The sequence below is a fragment of the Castanea sativa genome, chromosome 7, assembly GCF_040712315.1.
Source record: "Castanea sativa cultivar Marrone di Chiusa Pesio chromosome 7, ASM4071231v1".
In the NCBI taxonomy this organism is placed as follows: Eukaryota; Viridiplantae; Streptophyta; class Magnoliopsida; order Fagales; family Fagaceae; genus Castanea; species Castanea sativa.
This window is the reverse complement of record NC_134019.1, coordinates 32,187,123-32,201,301: the sequence shown is the minus strand read 5'-3', so window position 1 is coordinate 32,201,301 and position 14,179 is coordinate 32,187,123. Positions and strand designations below refer to the sequence as shown.

Sequence of the window (14,179 nt, the reverse complement as noted above, 5' to 3'; positions counted from 1 at the left end):
ACAAACCAAAACAGGATCCGGAACGAAATTAATAATATTATTTTTACCATTCTCTGGTCTTTATGGAAAATGAATGTTTTATTGGACCTTTGATGTTTGCAAGCCAATTCGCTCATGTTCGGCTTATACAATTTATTAGTATAAAATTTATGGATACAAAAAAAAAAAAAAAAAAACAAACAAACAAACAAACGCAATGAGGAAAAAAAAAAAGAAAAAAAAAGTCAGACTATCAAATATCAATTAACAACAACCATATCCCAAAATACTAAAACCGAAACATGTCCTGATATTCTTTTAATTCAATTAAATAAATAAATAAGGCATCCAGATTCAAAAACATAAGGCAAAAAACAAAGAAGCTAAAAAATGGAAGCAGGAGGGAGTAAAAAATAGAAAAGAAAATGAGTTAAAACTAGAAGTGAAGAAGAAAGAGTTGAAAAAAAATAAAAATAAAAAAACAAAACAAAACAAAAGATAGAAATTGAAGAAAGGAAGCAGGTTCACAGGAGCAAAAACTAAAGTAAAGAAAAACAAAAACAAAAACAAAAACAAAAAAGAGGAGTCAAAGTGAAGAAAGAAAGCAGGAAGACCAAAAAAAACAAAGGAGCCAAAGGACCAAATGGTCTTTACCTACACAACTTTTTATCTCTTGTTTTCTCACTATTTTGGAGAGATTGTGATTTGGTAGGAAAGAAAACAATCACTCACAAGTTTTATCTCTCCCTTCTTTCCAGCCAAATAATCTCATATAAACATCTACTTAGTATTAATAAATTATTAATAAATAAATAAAAAATCATTGTTCCACAATACATTACAAATTTATAATACAATTAAAATATATATGTATACTGGTTAGAGAGAGAGAGAGAGAGAGAGAGGAGTGTGTTTGGAGGAGATAGCTGATAGCTGGGCCCTGGGCGAGAGAGGCACAACACAGGAAGAGAAGATTGGATGATCTGTTGTTGGAAGAATTGGTTGATGGGTCTTCTTATAAGAAGCTCTCCAATGGCAAATACGCCTGCCTTGTTTGCTCCCACTTTCCCATCCTCGATTCTCCTCTCATTCTCTCTGCACGAACCTTTCTTTCAATTCTCAACTTTCATCTTCATCATCACCATTATATGTTGTACTATTTGCTTGTGTTCTTTCTTGGGTCGTAGTGGTAGTCACACCTTTTGTTTTTAACCTTTATTGCTAACAATTGTTCTAAGCTATGTAATTGATCGGACAATTTCCAAGCATGAGTATTGTGAAAAACCTTTTTTTTTTTTTAATTGTATTTTGGCTCTCTGCTCAAACTAGAATAAGTTTGTTGTTCTAAGGCTACTTACTAAGCCTTTAGTCATAACTTGGGGGTCGGCGATGGATTCTTTACAGATTAGTCCGAGTCTGCTGCATGTATTAACATGTGATGGATGATGAGGCAAATCCTTCTTAAAAGCACTATGAGTGGGGGGCACCATTTACTATATTTCTAGGATTTTAGAAGAGAAGTTAACGCCTAATGATAACACAATGGACAAGTGTCCTAGAAGTCAAGGATGATGCACCACATTGCACAAATAACCATTGAAATCTCTTAATCTCAAATATAGATAGAAGCCACATTCCATGCAAAAGATGTCTTCTCAGACTATGAACTCTTTTATTTTGCTTAGTTATTTATTGTTCAGTGCGCTTTGTAAATTTTTTTAAGGCATAGATGCAATTAAGCAGTTTTATGTATTGTAGTTAATTAGTTTATTATGTTCACCTTTATCAGTAGTAGTGACTTTGTCTAATCATTCTCATGATATGCAATTTCCTTAGTGCCACAAGCATTGTTCTAATGTTAGTTCCTAGCAAATCTTAGTATCAATATTGGTATTAGTAGATTATTTTATTTATTTGCTGAGTAGTGGAGTAGTTTATTATACTTGAGCATAGTTAAAGGTTTTGCATTTCATCAATTACTATAGCCTACCATCAACGTAGTTGTTGCATTATATTACAGGTAGCGTAGTTAATGTAACCATAGCATAATAATAAAGTCCTCTTCATGAGGCAAGTACGAACCTGTAGCCTTTTAGAGATGAGGTCAAATTATATGATTCAGACATACCAAGACTAATCTTAAGCAGTGTGCGATCCAAACAATGCATAAATTAAAAATAAGTGCAAACATGTACTGATCGATCGTCTTTGTGTACATACTTCTCATATACCTGTTGCATTGTGCCGTTGAGGATTTTCTACCCCCTGGGACCTTTTCTCTTCTCCCAAAGTTTCTTTCCTAAACTGTTGAAGATCCATATTGCAGATGCAGACCAAGGGATCATGCCATTGAGCTGCGGAGTCCAAGCTAAAGGAAACAGAGTTGATGAGACAAGACGAGATAAACAAGCGAGTAGCATTGTCAGACTCTTCTACTGGCACTACAAACTGTAATACCTACCATCAAAAGTTTAGGTCAGTTGGGAAACCATTGATTGAACAGACACGAAATGTGGCTTCGGAGATACTTAACAACAAAACTCCTCAGCAGAAATCCAGCAATTCAAACTGTGATTTACAGTTAATTCTGGATCGCCTTACTGATGGAATTCTAATGAGTCAAAATAGTTCTTGTCCTGCGATTCAAGCCACTGACAAGGTGGTTGTGCAGCCGCATTTGGATTTCCAAGAGCACCGAGAGAGGGAGCTCAAGTTTACAGCTGCAGGTTGGAAGCGTGATTGTCAGGGGAAGTGGTTCAGAGATGAAAATGTGAGCCTATTTTTTTTTGGCATCGTTCTTGATACTGCTTGCTGGTACTAAATTTGACAGGGTGTTTTGAGATTCTGAAGTCAACAAATAATTTTATTTTGGATTATACTATTTTGATTAAAGCAATTGATTAATTCTTTTATTTATGATATTATTTTTCATGATGTCAAATGTAGTGAATTATGCATATTATTGCTTGTGGGTTGAGTTTGACTCTGATGAGGATGATCCAAATGTATGCCTTGGATGAAAAGATGTGGAAGAATTTAGCTGATGGACATTCAATTTGATCATGATTGATGATGGTGGTATAGTTTGCTAACTTGGCATGTAAAGTTACTGCTAGTTTATTACTGAACAACCTAGAGTTGTACACTGATTAGCCTTTAGGGAGCCCAAGAGTTGCGTCTTTGTGAATATAGAAAGTTGGTGTACCAATGCTTGAATTAAGCACGGTTTCAAAAGGATTTTTCTTCAAAGGTGTATCACACAATTGCATTATTTATCAGAGGAATTCTGGCAGGTGTGCAGGGATATTTATGTGTTTTGGAAAATGTAAGAGAAAATTAATTGATTCTACATTTTTTTCTTATCTTGACCTTTGAAGTACCTATAGATTATTTATGTAAGAACCTATGGTGCTGGTTTTGTTATTTATGTAATTCAAATTCTCTTGGAATGGCAATTGTAAATGGGTTAAAAGTTCTAACTACTACTTCTTTGTGTTCCTTTGCTTGGATTTTACTCACAGGCATATATGCTTGTCACGGAACCAACTGCCTGTTTATGCTGATTTGTGACGGACTTGGGCCAACCCTCAGCTTGGTTTCACAAGGCCATTAGCATTAGCCTTAGATTAATGGATAAAACTAGAAGCTAAAAAGCCTCCTTGTTAATGAGAGACAAATTCGATAACATGATTTTGTCCTCCATCTTCTTGTTTTTTTATCTTAGGTGAAATTTGAATTACTGTGTTACAACCTTTTTTTGTTGTTGGATTAATGATTGAATTTTAATAAAGAAACTAGAACCTACAATAGAAAACATGCAATGAAGGAGCTGCCCACCAGTTACAGAGTTCAAGACCAGCAGCAGCAAGAAACTGCGTAACTACACAACACACCAGACCAAGTAACACCTATCACACCTTACACAATCATTATTGAAAACAGAAAAGTTGATACTCCAATTACAACAGAGAACTTAATTAACTAAAGAGTTCTTTACTCTCATTCCAAACTCAATCTGGGCCTTGAGCCTTGAGGTCTCTCCTGATTAGAGCAAGGATAGTCTCATCGGATTTGATATCTTTGCAAAACACGAGCGCTCCTTTGGAGCCAGAGGTGGTACACAGCAGCAGTTGGTTGAACACCCTAAACTTTTTCCTTTCCAATTATCAATCCTCCATTGAACAATCTTTTCCCAACATTAGTCTAGATTCTTCACTAGACATCTCTTCTTAACTTGCCAAGTCCTCTTAGCAAAAGGGCTCTAGAAGCACCAAGTTTAATAAACACCAGCATGTAATCTACGCAAGGATCACAACGGTAATGGGAGGCTGGTACAACTTCTCCCTTGTTGCAGCAAGCCGGCAACACATGCCATGATCTTTTTTCTTTTGGTTTTTCTATCGAACACTGTCTCATATTGATGAGTTCTAGTTCAAATGGTATTTCCTTTCCTTGTAAGAGCAAGGTATGGGATGAGAGTGCATGAATAGCTTATCCCAAAACAAACAAAGACAGAGAAACAAACATCACATCATTGTGTTCTTAGAAAAAACATACTGGAGGGAGGGGTGCATACCATGACCATAGAACTTCAGAAGACCTATGAGGCATATGGAAGCAATTTCTGTATTCCTTAAGGGACAAAACTTAGATACAGTACCTTAGGTATTGTTCTTTAGGTTCTTCTTTTAAGATTCAGCCATATAATTACTTAATTAAAAAATATACTTTCATCTCATGAGCAAAAATATACATGACAGAATCTTAAAAAATGAACCTAAAGAACAGCACCTAAGTCTTGCCCTTCCTTAATATAGTAATTGACCTTGATTAAATAATATTAGAAATTATTATCCCAAAATTTTGGGACTAAACTATTACTATTTGGTAGAATTCTATATAGCATATCTACTTTCTATTCTTATTATCTTAAGATGCTTCTTTCTAAAAAAGTTAGAAAAAAGATTCATAAGCTTAAGGAATGTATTATTAATGTGTTAATTGCAACTATTTACCTTAGAAAAATATAAATGATTTGAATATCCAACCTGTGACATATATATATATATATATATGTGTGTGTGTGTGTGTGTGTGTGTGTGTGTTTATTCAAGATTTATTTATAATATTCATCATGGTATCTAAAATTGGTGTCATAGTTAACAAATTAAAAGATTGATTGGACGATGCAATGCAATGTATTGGCAAAGTAAAGGAGTTCCACAAATTTTTCTAGAGAATTATCTCGTTTATGGGGGGTTTGAAAAGCTCAATTTTTTAAAAATTTTGTCCTAAAACCCTTTAAAGACCCATTTAGGTTTTTACCCTAAAAAGAAACATGATGCTTAACGACAACAACAAAACATTAACCATAGATCGGATTAAGAAAATATCAATCATTAGTAGTAATATTGTAATGTCTTCTTCTCTATATTTCTCACATCAAAAGCTTTTTATTGGTTTGGTTACCAATTGAATACAAAATTATTAAAGAGCTTTATAACAGTAGTTTACCCAGTGATAACATCATTCGTAATAAATCTTTTTTCACAAAAAATTTTACAATTAAAATTACTCTACTCTTGGCACGAAGGTCACTCCATAAGTATAAGTATTTGTGGAGTATGGAGAGCAAGGTTAGGGTTCAACTTTCTAGGAGGGAGTTTTACACACATATAAATTTAGATTAGAATAAAGTACAATTTTTATCTTGTATTAAAAAAAAAAACTTTCGAAAAATGCTATGTCCACAATATTTTTCTAACAAATTCTAAATGAGACTGCTGTGGATTGGTAAAAAAATAATTTTAGTGGTTGGTTCAAATTAGAATCAATTACAATTTACCACTTATGATTTATCGTCAAAATGTTGTGAAAGTAGTAGCACTTCTTAAAACTTTTTACAGTCTCTATCTTTTATCTTAAAAAAAAAAAACATTTTACAGTCAAAACTCTACTTCCTAGTTACTTCTCAAAACTTTTTACAGTCAAAACTCTACTTCCTAATTCCTACTACAATCTCAAATGGATAGTAAATATCTAACAAAAAATTGAACAGCTCCATCTAATATTTGATTCTACAATTTACTGAGGTATCCAGTTATTTGGAGTAAAATTTGAGAATTATTCTAAAATCCATGAAAATTTTCAATTCACTTAATAATGAAAGGGCTCTCGGATATTTGTAGTAAAATTTGAGAATTTTTTAAATCAAATAATAATGAAATGGATCTCGGCTAGATATGCTTTGTTTAGTTTCAGTCTGAAAAAATAGTTCCTTAAAAATGCTAAGCAGTTCTAGGCTTAAAAATTATGAGCAAAATATTCAACACATCTATTGATCTAATTTGATATTGGCTGGGGTTCCTATAGAGTATAGAATTCAAGTAAAGATTTAAAAAGAGAAATTGGAAAAGCAAAAAAAAAAAAAAAAAACATAAGGACATGAGACATTCAAGTTAATTTTGGCCCAACAGATACAATAATTAAACAAATGAGTCATTTTAAATTTTGATTATTTTATAAGAAAAGTAATTGAACACGTGATTGGTGAAATTACACAGAAAATTTTTATTCATATGACAATATTATACTCCAAACCCCGAAACTAAAATCTCATAACAAAGCAACAGATGAACCAATTGCATACAATCTTGGTTGTATATTGTTCTTTTTCCCCGAAGTTTCATTTTCCAAATTCCAAGTATCAAATCTAAACAAATCTCTTAGTTGGTTGGTTGGCTATCGGAAAATTGTACGTGGACCATATTTGTGATTACAATTTACAGCAAATACGTACATGGTACCTATCAATATTTTGTGGATAGTTTTCTTTCTTTATCAATCCAAGTTATCTTGAAGTTAATGCAAATGGAAGCTTCCGAGAAGATTTTGTTACCTAATTGTCAAGCTATCTAGAAAACTAGATTACTTGTTACTCGTTAATTATGGGCGGTGATTTTAAAACTTTTATCAATATAAACTTTATGTATTCGTCAATTTTAATTAATTCTTTAAGAGGAAAGATATTAGCCTGAAATTTACATTTTTTATTTTTTAACTCCATTTTATATACCAGTATAACTTCAACACTTAACAAAAGACATTATTGAAAAGAATTGTTTCTATACATGTGTAGCGCCTACCAAAACATTATGAATCCTATATAATAGAGCAAAACTTAGGTCAAGTGTCTAGTTACACTAGACTCATCATGATGATAACACATATCTATTTTTAGTCACATATTTTCATCTCTAGAGGTTCAATGCACTAAATATTACTAATTCAAGCCAAGTAATATGTACTATTAATTTGTATAATAAATTAATTAAGCCAGTAGCCGTATTTTTTCTTAGGTATGATATTTTAAATTTTAAAGCCTTATTAATGATTGATTTAATGACTTGTGACTTCCTCAAGAGAGTCACCATCGATCTCCAATACTCCAATGATAAGACTTCTTCAAGGGTTTCTCTATCTCCAAATAAGGACTAAAAAGAAAATAAGGCTAAGCAACAACAATGGTTATTGATGAAGCAGAAACTCGTCAGTTGTAAATGAGTTCGTCCAGATGGAGTCGGATGTTCCCTTGCGTCGCAGTCGAAGCAACAATTCCCTAGAATGGACACCGATGTGGTGCTTGACACAACGCCTCCGATGCCAAAGTCAGTATATGGAAGGCTTAAAATAATATTCAAGAAATATGACAAGTAGTGTTTTTTGTAATGTTCGTACCTCTTGCTAGTATTAGTGAGAGCCTTATATATGTTCCCATGGCCTCTAGTTGTTGCAGCAGTGATTGCATCTATAATATCTCTGTTGGTAACACCTTATACTCTTTTAATGCGGCTTTTAATGGGCGACCAACGGTCTGTACAGTTGTCTTTTGTAACCGCTCGAGACGTTATTGCTTTATTGAATGGCTGACTATCTTCGTCACTAATGTGGATGCTTTGATATGCTCGTCACAGGGGATGACTCCATCGGTTACATTAACATCATCCATATAAGCTGAAGGTGTCAGTCCCATCAGTTGCCCCCTCGAGTTCCGTGGTCGTTGTGTCGTGTCAAGACGATCATGGAAGTTTAAAAGTTTTCTGCGGCTTTTGGGGTTTTGTTCCGTATTTAAAGCGTAGTGGCGGCGTTCTGTATCTTGTGGCCACATGGCGTGTTTTGAATGGGGCGCTTTAATGCTCCCATTGTGGCCCTTGGTTTTCCCGCTGGTTTTCAGTTTCTGGTGTTTATCTTTTTAAACTTCTTCCTTTCTCCTTTACTTTCTTATTTTCTCCTTTGCTTTGTGGTTTCCGAGTCACCACCGCTGTCGCCATTGTTGCCGTTTTCCTTCTGCGATTTTGCTTTCTCTCTCCGTTGCTTCTTGAGGTATGGCCTTTTTCTTCGTTGTTTGCCTTCCTTTGGGTAGATAATATTGCAGTAATTTCTGATTTTTCTTTTGCTTTTTCGTGTTTTCTCTTCTTCTCCTTTTTTTTTATAGCTCGTTTTGAGTCCTATGCTTAGTAGTTCTGAGGTTAGGGCCCTCTGTCCTTCCATTTCTTTCCTTTTTGCCCATTTAGGGGGGTTCTTAGGAGCTTTCGCTCACTTTGAGAAATACGTTTTAGAGGGTAATAGGCTGAGCGTAGTGTTAAGTGATTTGCTGCCATTGCTACGTCAATCCCTTAATTGGTTTGAGGACTTGGTGAAGGAACGGGGTGTGATGTTGGAGGTGAGGTCGAGTGAATTAAAGACCGGGCTTTCGTCTAGCGATAGACCCGTAGAGCGTGATACGGCCGTCTCTGCCTCTCGGGAGATTAGGGCTTTTCATGCTCTTGAGGCTGTGTGTAGTTTAGACGACGAGACACTTTCTAGGTTCAGGGATAGATTTCAATTCCCAGATAGGGTTAGGGTTTGTCTGCCGAGTGAAGAGGATCGGGATTGCCATTTTTACCCTGGGGAGGTGTGCTTCTACGAGGCTGCCTTCCTTTGTGGTCTTAGGTTCCCCGTCCATCCTTTTCTTATGGAATTGTTGGGTCATTTTGGTATCGCCCCGGGGCAACTTATGCCCAATCCGTGGAGGATTGTGGTCAGCTGTATGGGAATATGGCTGGCCATTACAGACGGAGACATGATTAGGGTGGACGAGCTCGTTTACCTATATCTTTTGAAAGCGTCTAAAGAACATGGGTATTATGAGCTGGTGCCGTGGGAGAGGAGAACTAGGATCGTCCAGGATTTGCCCTCATCATTTAGATATTAGAAGTCCCGATTCTTTTTCGTGTCTGGGGACGATTGGGAGACTCCCTCTAACGAGGTTTAGGGTGATCTCCCAAGGATGCTCCGTCGGTGGAGTACCCTGAACCTAGGTGCGTCATTATTCTTCCCAACCTTTCAGCTTTCTGTTTATTTGTCGTCATTTAACTTTTACGTCGTTGTGTTGTGCAATTAAGAGACGACCTAAGCTCAAGAGCAAGTACAAGGATCGGGTTAAGAAAGCGATCAAATACGCCCAAACGATCGAGGATTTTGACGACCTGGTAAATCCTCGCACCCTTGGCTTCTACTTTCTCCGTCCCGAACCATCCGCCTACATTCTGCGAAACTTGGAAATAGAAGAGAAAAAGAGTAAGTATTGAATTTGTCCATATTGATGACTTTGCTTTTTCTTTTTCTTTTTTTAATTGTTTCTCTTTCGCAAGAATGACTACAAAATTCAAACGAGGAATGTATGCCCAAATGAGGGCTAAGAACAATGAGCCCTTTTGGACAAGGGGTGTGCGGGTGATGGAGAAGGGAACTCATGTTGTTACAGCCTCGCCGTCTACTCCTGCCATCAAGTCTGCGAGGATCGCTTCTCCAGACGTTTCGATCAAGGAGATTCCTTCTCAAGGACAAAAAGGCAGAAGACTGGGGATTGGTAGAAGGAGAAAGTCAACTCCCGATCTTCTAGCGTCTAGGACGATGCTGAGGTGGCACAGGCTCGGGTGCAGGACTTTTTTACTGATGACGACATGAGAGCATTTTCGGGAGTGCCAGCTAACGAAGTTGTGGGTCGTCATATCCACAAGCTAGTTCAGGTACCAAACTTGTAAGATTTTACCTTTTTCGTCCTTGGGTGTTGTTTCCTGATATGGGTTTATTTTCAGGTGCTCGGGGAAAGTCTTCACATCACCTCTGAGTACCTTGCTCAAGATGCAAAGGTTGTTTCATTTGCGTCTAGAATTGAGGCCCTAGAGGCAGAGAACTCTAAGTTGAGGAAGGATTTAATCTCCTCCATGGACGAGGCCAATTCTGCCTAGGAGAAAGCTAAGACTCTTGAGGATGATCTTCAGGTGGAGAGGCAGCTCATTTTGGAGAAGGACGAAAAACTATCCACTGCTTGGGAAAAGCTGAAGGTTATTGCTGCTAAGGCCATTGAGGGCTTTTAGCAAACAGAAGAGTATAACTCCATGCTCTTCAGTTGGTACTTAAGGGGTTCGAGCTTCTTCGTCGGTACATGCTCAAGCATCCCTCAGGAGTAGACCTTGAAGGCCTCGATATGGAGGTGGTCAACATTGAGATGGCGGTAGATGAGGCAACCCAATCTGCAGCTTCTGAAGACGCTCCCGGGGATACACCTTTGCCCCCTCCAGATGGTGAAGACGCTACCGCTAATGTTTGATCCTGTTTCAAGTTTGAAAAACTGTTGTTTGTTCTCTTCTTCTTTCTTCTTTTTTTTTTTTTTTTTGCTTGCCCGGTGTGTTTTAGGCTTTTTAGTTAAATTTCCAGAACAATATTTCTGGTCTAACAACAATGTTCTTTGCCCAGCGTTTATGGGCTCTTTATTGTTAAAGCAATGGTATTGACTTTTTATTTTTTGGGCTTTCAAGTTTACGATTGCAGACTTACCTATACATATCAGTAGTTTACGCTAGTCTAGGTGGACTTGCACTCCTTTGGAGATCCTGTCCATAGCTTGCATCTGCCCTTAGTAGCTTTCCGTCTAAGCGGAAGCTTGCTAGTTTTGTTGTCGTGAGTAACTTACATCCGTCGAAGCGGAATCTTGTTACTTAGCCATTTTTGAGATTACCTTTTGGTCTTGTCAGTAATGTACATCCGTCAAAGCGGAATCTTATTACCTAGCCATTTTTGAGATTTTTTTTTTTTTTGGCTTCGTCAGTAATGTACATCCGTCTAGGCAGAATCCTATTACCTAGTCATTTGGCTTCGTCAGTAATGTACATCCGTCTAGGAGGAATCTTATTACTTAGCCATTTTTTAGATAATCTTTTGGCTTCGTCAGTAATGTACATCCGTCTGGGCGGAATCTTATTACTTGGCCATTTTTTATTTTTGTAACTTACATCTATGATCCGACCTGTTTACACGAAGACATTAGATGAACAATGCTTTTATTAATTTCAAGAATGGATATATTAACTTGTTACATCCTTTGGGGGTACTTCTTCAAGTGCTCAATGTTCCATGGTCGAGGGAGCCTTTGTCCGCCTACGGTTTCCAGGTGACAGCTGCCTTGCCTGGAATAATGGATGACTCGGTATGGTCCTTCCCATGTGAAGCCGAGTTTTCCTTGGGCGGAGTCTTTAGTCACTGTAGTGACCTTACGCAGGACAAAGTAGCCTATGTCAAGTCGTCTGAGCTTCACCCTCCTGTTGTAGTATTCAGCCATCTTCTGCTAGTACTTCGTTATCCTGTTGGAAGCTTTGTCTCTTACTTCATCAAGGCATTCTAGGTTGACACGCAACTGGTCGTCATTATTTCCTTCGTGGAATGCCTCTCGCCTAATGCTGGTCACTCCTACTTCGACCGGGATTACTGCCTCAGTGCCGTAAGTAAGCTTGAAAGGGGTTTTGCTCGTCGGGGTTCTCGCCGTGGTTCTATAGGCCCACAAGACATTGGGCAATTCTTCTGACCAGGCACCCTTCGCGTCATCCAACTTGGCTTTAATTATCTTGAGCAGTGTTCGATTCGTCACCTCCGTCTGTCCGTTCGCTTGCGGATGCCCTGGGGATGAGAACTGGTTCCTTATGCCTAGGCCTGAGAAGAAGTCCCTGAAGCCTTGGCTGTCGAACTACTGCCCATTATCTAATATGATCTTCATTGGGATCCCGAATCTGCAAATTATATTCTTCCACACGAAGCTTCGGATTCGTGCTTCGGTGATAGTTGCTATCGCTTCTACTTCAACCCATTTTGTGAAGTAATCAATTGCAACCAATAGGAATCTTACCTGACCTTTACTTAGGGGTAGTGGACTGACGATGTCGATTTCCCATTATGCGAATGGCCACGAGGATGATATCGTCGTCAGTCTCTCTGCTGGAAGTCGTTGGACATTCTTGAACCTCTGATACTTGTCACAATTCTTGACAAGTTCCACCGCGTCAGCTTGTATAGTTGGCCAGAAATAACCTGTTCGAACGACTTTGCTTACCAAGGATCTAGGGCCAGTATGGTCTCCACAAATTCCTTCATGGATTTCTTCCAGGATGTATCTGGCTTCTTCTTTGTCGACACACTTCAGGTAAGGCATGGAATAGCCCCTCTTGTATAAGTTGTCATTTAGGATCATGAACCTAGTTGCTCTCTGCTTGATTTTCCTAGCCTCCTTGGCGTCCTATGGGAGGTGCCCATCTTGGAGGAAAGACACGATTGGTGTCATCCAGCTGTTTATGCCCTGGATTGCAAACGTTGGGACTTCTTCGATGCTGGGGCGTTTTTGGATCTCCATGCTTAGCTCCGTGCCTGTTGGCTCTTCCTCTGACGAGGCCATTTTCGCAATTTGGTCCGCTGCCACATTCTGGCCTCTTGGGATCTACACGAACTCCAATTTATCAAACTCCCAGGCTAGATGTTTCGTCAGCTTGAGGTATTTCTGCATTCTTTCCTCCTTTGCTTCATACTTCTCTTTGATCTGCCTTATTACTAACTTTGACTCGCTCTGGACGAGCAGGTGTTTTGCTCTAAGTGCCTTCCCAAGTCTCAACCCCGTCAATATTCCTTCGTACTCCGCTTCGTTATTGGTGGCTGGAAACTTCAGTTGAACTCCGTACCTGAGCTTTTCTCCTCCAGGGGTGACTATGATGACCCCTACTCCCCCCCTTTTTTGGGCTGATGAGCCATCAATCTGGATTGTCCACTATCCTGCATCGTCGTTGCGATAGTCATCTTCCAGAAGGGTGAATTCGGCAATGAAGTTTGCTAGAGCTTGCGCCTTGATGGCTGTTTTGGGATGATACTCGATGTCGAATTGGCTGAGTTTGATTGCCCACTGGACCATTCTCCCTACTGCCTCAGGTTTGTTCATGGACTTCCTGATTGGTTGGTCTGTCATCACCAGGATGGGGTGTGCTTTGAAGTACGGCCATAGCTTCCGTGAAGCCACTATTAAAGCGAATGCAATCTTCTCAATCCTGGGATACATGGCTTCTGCTCCTTGGAGAGCTTGACTGATGTAGTAAACTGGGAGCTGCTTCTTTTCCTTCTCTCAAATCAGGGTTGTGCTCACGGCCATGGCTAATGCCGCCAGGTATAAATAAAGATTTTCTCCCTCCTTCAATGGACTCAAGAGGGGTGGATTGCTCAAGTAACATTTGAGATCCTGAAATGCAGCTTCGCATTCGTCAGTCTAAGCGAAAGCTTGCTTTAAAGTCTTGAAGAAGGGTAAGCATTTGTCCGTTGCTTTGGAGACGAACCTATTGAGTGCAGCAACCCTCCCTGTGAGCTTTTGGACTTCTTTGACAGTCTTCAGCGACGTCATGTTGAGTATTGCTTGTACCTTCTCCGAATTTGCTTCTATCCCTCTCTGGGATATCATGAATCCCAAGAATTTTCCCGAAGCTACCCCGAAAACACACTTGCTGGGATTCAACTTCATCTGATATTTTCTAAGGGTGGCAAACGTCTCTTTCAAATCGTCCAAATGCGTCAGTTCCTTCTTACTCTTGACGAAGCATATCGTCCACATACACCTCCATGTTTCTGTCAATCTGCTTATTAAACATCTTGTTTACTAGCCTTTGGTACGTTGCCCCTACGTTCTTTAGTCCAAAGGGCATCACCCTATAGCAATAGAGCCTTTGGCTTGTGATGAAAGCAGTTTTTTCTTGATCTTCCTCAGCCATCTTTATCTGGTTGTATCCTGAAAAAGCATCCATGAACATCAGTAGCTTATGCCCGGCCGTAGAATCTACTAGCTGGTCTATCC

General features: G+C 38.6%; 1 long non-coding RNA gene across 1 annotated transcript; it reads left to right on the top strand.

Annotated features, from left to right (window-relative positions):
- The first annotated feature begins 702 nt into the window (after positions 1–702).
- Positions 703–3,461, top strand: LOC142642387 (uncharacterized). The gene is made up of 2 exons (XR_012845653.1): positions 703–2,749; positions 2,926–3,461. It is a non-coding gene; the product is annotated as an uncharacterized LOC142642387 (long non-coding RNA).
- The last annotated feature ends 10,718 nt before the right edge of the window (positions 3,462–14,179 follow it).